Genomic DNA, 8,731 nt, shown 5'->3' on the forward strand with positions numbered 1-8,731 from the left:
AGAATATCCATCTATTCTTCATCTAGTTAACATTTTGCCACATCTATGCAGAGTCTGTGTGTAAATAACACACACATATGTATATGTATGTACATGTATACAGTACACACACAATTGATTCTCATTAGTCACAGTAGTTATATTGTATTAAGTTGCAGCAAATACTAAATTAGCAAACATTGAACCATTGCTCTTAGGAAAAATATAGGTGTAGGTTCCTGTCAGACTCTGGTCATATTTTCATTAACCTTGTTTTATGTGTGTTTCTTTTTAAAGACATATTATTTAGTGTATGTTGTTGATTCATTAATATTGAACTCACAGCCAACAGCACTGTAACTCATGCCTGAATGAAGCTCATCTAACAAATAGATTTTCTCTGTGAGGCACATCACAGCATCTTGTGAGTAGGAACACTAGATAACACTTCGACGCTATGCATGGGGCCTTTTAAACAGCAAAATCTCCAAAAAAACACAAAAAATGTGAAAACTGGGGCACTAAATAGGCTGTGAAAGGGACACTTATTTTTGGTATAAAACAAATGAAACAAGAAGGCCGAGTGTTGCCTTGTTTGACCTCAGCTGAAATGTGCTCATTGAGTGACTGAAATTTTTCAGCACCCTGGGCCTATCTGTAAGTTGTCATAAGTATCAATTCCTGGTTACAGATAAATTGTAACAAGAAGGTAAATTTGCAAATATGGCATCTGTTAATAATGAGGATTGATGTATGTATTTTTAACTTAAAAACACCTTTACTTTAGATAAAAATATTTCCATAATTTAAGATAAAGCAAACACACTTCCTTGAATCCATTATTTTAGGTAATCGTATCATTTGAATATTTGCCTACACGCTTGTTGGAAGCTTCTGTAGCCTTTTCTTGGTAGGAATTCCAGTTTTTCTTAATTTTTCCCTTTTCTTCAGATATTCTATTTTGCATTATTCAGAGAAAGCAGGAACATTGTAGTAAGCAGTTAGACATTCTTTTAATGCAGCATTTTCTTTCTGGCGTTTTACTACCATAATGATTCCAGACTCCTTGTAACATTTGGTAAAATCTTGAACTTGTTCAGAACATCTGTCTTGGGCCTTTTCTCTCATTATTTTAGGGATTAAAACATCTTTTTTGACATGTCTGAGATGCTGCTCTGCTGGGTCAAGCACCTTCTCGGCGACAGAGACTATATGTATTTCTTTTTCCTGGCATTTAGTATTCTGTATTTATTTATTAACCAACACAATCAATAATTTAGTTATTTTAACAACCTCTATCCTTAATTTAAGTGATGAATACATAGAAGTCTGAAAAGCCACATGAAATGGATCTGGCCCCTCCCTTACAGCCTTGTCACGTTGGCCTGTCTTCCTGTCTGTTTCCATTTTGTCCTCTGAGAAGTGCATGGGTATGAGCAGGACAAGGCCCCATCTTTCCACCTCTGTGTTAGCAGAGACCTTGACTCAACAGCTGGGCCAGAACGGCAGTCCAGCTGCTGCTGGGAGGAAGGGCCAAGATGATCACTCTTGTTCCTTCTGGGCATCACCGTCAATTACGGGGATATTTGTCAAATCATATTTGTCCCCATGTCCAAACACTGCAAACCCTTTCATGCCAGTCATCACACTGGGTCACCAGTCAGGTTGTGCTAAAGTTGATTCTTCTGTCTGTCCAAGGTTGTACGGCTTCTCTCGCACTACTGTTCAGTTGTTTTTTCCAGGTGATTTCTCCACAATTTAGTTGTAATTCCAGGTTGGCCCTGGGAGGAGGTCAGTGTGACCTCCACTCGCTCCTCTGCCATCTTGATTCTCCTCAGCTGTATGTATTTTTGACAGTGCAAACACCATATCCCTTCACACTCAAATGAATCTCTTCAGAGTAAAGATTCTTCAACATAACTACATTACCATTATGCCACTCAGGAAAACTAATCTCATCCAATAATATCATCTGATATACAGTTTATAGTCAAACGTTTCTAATTTTTCTCAAGAGTTATAAGCGCTATTTTTGGGACACCAGAATCCAATCAAGATTCACCCACACACTGTGTTTAGTTATGTGTCTTTGTCTCCTTTAATGTAAAGCAGTCTTTCACCTCTTTTTTTTAAATGACACTGACACTTTTGCAAAGTCCAAGCCAGTCGTTTCTTAGAATGTTCCACTTTAAATGTGTTTGATTGTTTCCTTGTGATCTGGTCCTGGTGAAAACTTTTGCCAGGAAGGCTGCCCAGGTGATGCTGTGCACTCCTCTTTGTACGCCAGAAGAGGTCACGATGCAAATTTGTGCCTCTACTGGTGAGGCTGAGTAGAGTCCTAGGTAAAGAAGATGCCGATAGTTTAAAAAGCACAGTTCTGGTTGACATAGAGGCAGTGCTGTCAGTTGCAAGAGAGGGGAGATTGAGGCCCCAAAGAGAGGAGACAGGTCCAGGAATCGCTGTCGTGATGAATGGGGCAGATAGGCAAGAAGCCCCAACACTGAAGAGCAGCCACCTCCCTCTGAGCCTTTAGCTGGCCAAGAGCATGAAGAAACTCAGTGTCAATGTCTGGGGGCTGAGTTATTTTCAGTGAAATTGGGACAAAGGTCCTTTAAGATAGATATAATTTCTTTTAAGCCTTAGGCTCAAAGTTGGAACTTTCTAAATGGTTAGGCAGTTGTTATGGATAATAACAAAAGGCAGAATAACTAATGCCTGAGATAGTGTTTTCTATGCCAGTGCCACTAGATGATTTAATATTTAATATGATTGTGGTCAAACCAAGTCAGAACGGAACAAGCCTGAAGCACTTCTAGCATTGCAGCCAAGTGGACAGGAGCCCAAAGTGATATAAGCATGGTTTACTCACCAGTTTTGAGAGTAACCTTAGGGGCTAGTTGAACTCTTAGACACCACTTGGTATTTCCTAACAATGATCTGTAATGCATTTGGGAAGTCCATTTGAATCATCCAATTAGGTCATGTTTTCCAAGGGGCCTTAATGCAGAAATGCTGCCAACAACTTTCCCAGAGTGGAGCAGAGCCACCTTCACTTTACAAGATAGTTTTGGTCACTTGCTTGTAAAAGCGAGGTCCACCCTCGGTCATTCATTTGGTTTCTACCACAGCCCTGTGCCATATCCTGGGCTGATGGTACTCTTCCCATTTGCAGATGAGAAAGCTGAAGCTCACAGAAATTAAATGACTTAGGCAAAGTCACAAAAAGAATTGAATGGATGCCATGAACCCAGGCCTTGACTTCCCAGTCAGCGGTCCTTCCTACTGTGGCTTTGAGAATTAAGCAGGAGTGACAAGTCATTAATAGTTCAGGACGTTCCCCTATGAACAATTGCCAACTTGAGTTTCTATGCTGGACTCCAGCAGTCCTGGTCTGATCAGAGAGAACGGCTCTGTGGTTAGACTAGTCTGAATGTAGCCACTAAGACTCTTTAATGACTTTCCACAGGGTCTGAAGGACTTACTCCACTGTCCCATCTGAAGTGATCCCATAGCTAGGAGTTTAAGACCACTGGCTTAGAGTTGGACTGAGATTGGAACCCCAGCTATGCCTCTTATTCATGTGTGAACTTGAGTTCATTATTTGACCTTGCTCAGTGTGCAGTCTTTTGATATGTAAAATGTGGATAATCCTAGGACCTACTGCTAGGTCCTGTTTCTGATGAAGCTTAAGTTGTTAGATGAAAGGTACTTAGATCATTGAATAGCTGTTATTACATAATGTGTTTAGTGAGCACTCAGTAAACAGACATTGTGGTGATACTGGCACATTTTCATAAACAGTGGTTGCTATTTGCAGATGGTGTCATTGAACACTGCATGCATTTTGTGACAGTGCTCAAAGAGGCTAAAGAAAATTCTCGAAGTATAGAAGCCCATGATTTGCACTTATGATGGCTTCCATGAGACAATTTTCCATCTTGTCATTAACATGCTTTGCAGTAAGTGCTAGATCAGCAGAGGTAAGAGAAATGTTTTTTGTACTCAGGGTACTTATAGTCTGACTCAGGTGGCAGGTGGAGATGTGAGGTACAAAAATCCATGCATAAAAGATAGAAGCTAGATAAGATAATGTTCGCCAGTGAAGAGGGTTTGGTGCCCTTGGGATGTGGAGAATGAGGGGGGTGGATGTCAAGAAGCAGGGAAGCAGAACAAGGCCTAGAGCAAGGGTCCTATGTTTGTATTAAGCCATTCCTACACCCTCCTTATTGACCATTGATGAAAGAGCCAACTCAGTAACAGTTGCAAAATTAATAGGACTTCAGAGGACCCCTCAGGCCTCTCTGCCCTCAGGGTGGTGCTATCTTGTGTGCCATTCTCAGAGGGTCCAGGTCGCTGGTGTGGGTGTCAGTCAGAGACAGATACACATGGGTTATGGAAGCTTCATTCATCTATATATCTGTGTGTCTATCTGCCTATTAGTTTATCTGCCCATCCAATTATTTATCCTCTTGTTAATCATCTATCTGTCCTCATGTTTGTTCATTTGTCTATCTCTTCATCCACCTGTGTATGTCCATCCACCCATCTATCAGTCCAATCATCCATCCACCTACCATCTATCTCTGTGCCCACCCGTCCTTTCCACATTTCTATTTTCCATCTCACTCTACAAAAGATTTGCAGTGGATTACAGAAAATTAACACCATAATAAAAAAAAACAAGCAAATGTGCACAGAGAGGATTTGAAAGGTATAAGAAACCAAGAAATAGAGAATGGGAATATGGAAATAAAACTCAGAATATGTTGAAAGGACATAACTGGCTACTGCTGTAGTTGAGCCACAAATTGTCTTAGTTATTTTTACATTTACCTTCACTGAAGTGGGGAAGAGAAATAAAACTTTTTTCTTGTTTCCAGTTCAAAAAAGACTTTGTGTCCTGAGACTTTGTTCAGTTTCTGGGGAGAGGCAGTGGTCTGGTAATTCCAAACAGTGGCCTCTAAATCAAACAGGTCTGAGTTCAAACCCTGTGTCCATTAATCAACAAATGCCTGACCTTGGGCAAGTCACAGAGGCTCTCTGAGACTTACTTTCCTCATCTATAAACACGGGATAAGCATGCTCTCCAGCCTCAAATGGTGGCAGCCAGAATTAAGATCGTGTACAAATAGGGTTAAAAGGTGCAGGATCATAGTTAGCCTTCAATAGGTGGCAGCAATGGTTACTTTTGAACAGTCTGCTGAATGTGATTTGCTCTTGACATTCACTCAGCTTCTGCATGTAGAAATTATGGAGAGAGTCAAGGCCAGAGTACCTGTACCCAGGATAGTGCCTCTTAGCCCTGGTTAGACAGGGAAGACACTCTCATTCTCCTGATCTCTCCTGTCAGTTAGCAATTTGATTTTTCCTTTTCCCCCCAAGGTCCAGGCAAGTGGGAGGTCTTTATCAAACTGCTCTGACCCTATGGCCCTGGCTGGAAAGCAGAGACTTAGCAAGCCACTGAGACTCTCCTAATCTTCCAGTGCCATCCCTTTGCATTTACAGATGATTAATTGCATAGGAGACAAAGCCTGCATCCCTCTCCTTGGCTGGGATTCCCTCTATCCCCAAGCCCCTTATAGCTGACAGTAATTCACTTTTAACCTTACAGTTTGCCTGGGTCTGATTTGCACCCACAAAGTCTATATATCCCAAATATGAGTTGAACCATTTCTCCTTGGAGATCAAGGAGTAGGAGTAGGAGGCATAGGCAAGCAGTAGGTGGTGTGGCTTATTCTATCTGAGTGCAAGAACCCATGTCTCGGTTGTGAGTGTGTATATTTGTGTGTGAGGGAGGGCAGCATGAGAGCAGAACTACTTCATTTTGTTTTTGCTTTTAAGTATCATACAAATGGTCTCTGGAATCCTCTGGCAGCCGGCGGACTTTGATTCAGCAAGCAATGAATTATATCCTCCAGTTGGTGTAAAATTACAAATATCTTCAAGATGTTCTGTGCTCTGGAAAAGGGCAGCCAACTTATGTTGGCCCTGTCCAGAGCAGAATGCAGCACCTCTCTCTCTAGAGAGGGGAAATGGGAAAGTGGGCAGAAGGCACCCACAACAGAGAGACCAGAGAAGAGTGAGTCAGGACAGCCTGTGCCAAATACAAGGTATGCGGGAAGGGGAAGGCAGGTTCTGTAGGTGACAGCCACTCAAATTAGTGTCTGGGGAGCAGTTGTGTGGTCACCAGCACTCAGTAGAATGGACAAAGCCTCCTTCATCCCAGCAGCAAATATTTACCAGGTGTCCCCATGTGGGAATAGAAAACCTAGAATATATTGTCACCAGAGCAAGACCAAGACATATAGAGGCTCCCAAGAGATCATTTATTCAACAAGTATGTGCTTATAAAAAGATACATAATGATATGCTGATATTGAACAATGTTCTCCATTTCTGTTATTTGGGAAATTAATTCAGTCAAAGGATGTGTCACCTGGGCCCACAGAGCATCTCTTCTTGCCTGTGTTAAGGCTGCCTGTGGTGTGACCGTTGAGAGTGGCTCTCCCTTACCAGCCTGTGGACCATGCAGGGCAAAGCCTGGATTTTGTTCATCTGGCATCATAATGGCCTCTCCTCTCCTGAATGCTTTTTCTGGCTTGGTAACTAGTATCACTTAGTAGTTTGTCAAATGAGTAAGATAAACTTAATTTTTCCTTGTCTCTGTTGATGGGGTCAAGCAGAGGCAAAGAGAAAGCAAAAGTGAATAATTCCTTAGGCATTTGTGATTGACTTTGTTACCCAGAGTTTTAATGGGCTACATCCTCCTTCCGCAGTTGCCTCTGAGCCCCACCCAGCTGGACTCTACCACAGGCCTCTTAGCACCCTCTTGGGCAGGGAGCTGATGAGGTCATGAATACGCAGTTGATGATAAGGTCGATTCAGCAAGTATTTATTAAATAGAACCATGAGCCCAACACTATGCTGGTGCTGTTACGGACGGGAGACAAGTGGCTTATTATAATAGTAGCTCTCTGTTCTTAGGTACTGAGCTTGTAAGCTGGGCCTGGTACCCTGATAAGTGCTTTACATGTATCACCTCATTTGATCCTCACACTGAAATATGTTCAATTGGTATTTTTCAAAAGCATTGCATCTTCTTGGTACAATTGAGCATATTGGAAAAGGGGGTTAAGGAGAGAGGGTTGGATGAGGAAAGCGACAGAAAGGAAAGTCACAGGTGAGGTATTCAGCTTTTGTATGTTTCAATATCTTCTCTCTGTGAAGAAAGAAATGGACTTTTATTAATAAAACTACTTAAAAAAATATGCCAGTTATGGATAAACTAGCATTGTGCCCTCTTCAGGAACAGAGTGAAAACTAGTCACTTTTATTTTTGGCTGTGCTAATTACTTTTATATCACCTTAGTATTAGGTAGTGCCTCATGTTGAAGCAGTATTTTTACTATAATAGTGTTTTTATATTTGATGAGAAGTATGGTAGATTGGTTCCAAGTCTTTGTTCCTTTGTGATGGGATTATACACACACACCCACTGTCCTTCAGCTCAGTGTCTTTGGCTGAGAGCAGAGTGTACTTCTCTCCCCATTGATGTTGAGCTTGGTCATGTGACTGGACACAGTCAAGCCTTAAAAAGTGCTGTGCCCTTCAGCTTGGTCTTGTTTTCTTACCTGCAAATTAAATTTCAGTTCTGTCCTGAGGAATAAAGATGACTGTAAAGCACCTAACTTAGTACTTGCCACATAATGGAAATAAAGTTATTTTTCAATTAAATTTATTTGGGTTATATTGGTTAATAACATTATATAAGTTTCAAGTGTACAACTTTATAATACAACATCTGTATACTCTACTGTGTCCTCACCTCCCAGAGTCCAGTCTCCTTCTGGTCCCATACTTTTGACCTCCTTTACCCTCTTAGTCCCCTCCTACCCCTGTCCTCTCCAGTAACCACTCCTCTGTTGCCTGTGTCTATGAGTTTGCTTTGTTTGTGCATTTGTTGCTTTTGTTTTATATCACACAAATGAATACGATCATATGATTTTTGCCTTTTTCCATCTGACTTAGAAAAATGAAGTTTTCATCATCATTTTTGTCATTGTATGGCAAGTTAATTCAAAGAGCAGTGTCTGACATGGCTTTTACCTTGAAACCTTTGCCACCAGCCCTCAGGAGCATCCAGCCTTGAGACCACTGTGTGGTACTTGGCCATCCTCTTGCCACTTCCCACAATAAAGCACTTTAGTGGACTGTTCTTGGGGTTCTCAGCTCCCTTTTCCCCTTGCTCCATGTCCTCAGCAAGGCCTTAAATGCACACCTTAGATCTAATCATAGGCATTGTTTTTCATGGTGCTCTTTTGTGCTGTGGTCATACTCACCTTTCCAATTACTTCCCTTGAAGAGAGATTTGGCCCCTTCCAAGCTCACCATTGTGGCCAGTGTCTTAGCTGCATGGCCACCAGCCCAGGGCCTGGGAGTGGACTGCTGGGGAAGTCATCTTAAAAAATCCAGCTACTGCATACCTAGGAAAAACAGGTATTAAGAAGAAATTTGTTTGGGGAGTTAAAAAAATAATTCATTGACTTAATAAGTAAATTATTTTTCATCCAAAGACACTGAAATTTAATTAAACAAATATTTAACATATGGAAACTCAACAATTTGCTAGATAAAAGTGAAAGAGTGGAAGATACCAGTCTGTACATGTACACACATACAGACATTTTAAAAAATGTTTTGGGCCACTCTAGCTGCCAATCCATTCAGTGGTTACAGACATAGTGAAAATAGA

General features: G+C 41.3%; 1 pseudogene; it reads right to left on the reverse strand.

Annotated features, from left to right (window-relative positions):
• Positions 1 to 852: 852 nt before the first annotated feature.
• Positions 853 to 1,161, reverse strand: LOC129085898 (COX assembly mitochondrial protein homolog; annotated as a pseudogene).
• Between the last annotated feature and the right edge of the window lie 7,570 nt (positions 1,162 to 8,731).

Source organism: Pteronotus mesoamericanus, unplaced genomic scaffold (assembly GCF_021234165.1).
Source record: "Pteronotus mesoamericanus isolate MK-2021 breed Mesoamerican mustached bat unplaced genomic scaffold, CSHL_Meso_final scaffold_36, whole genome shotgun sequence".
In the NCBI taxonomy this organism is placed as follows: domain Eukaryota; kingdom Metazoa; phylum Chordata; class Mammalia; order Chiroptera; family Mormoopidae; genus Pteronotus; species Pteronotus mesoamericanus.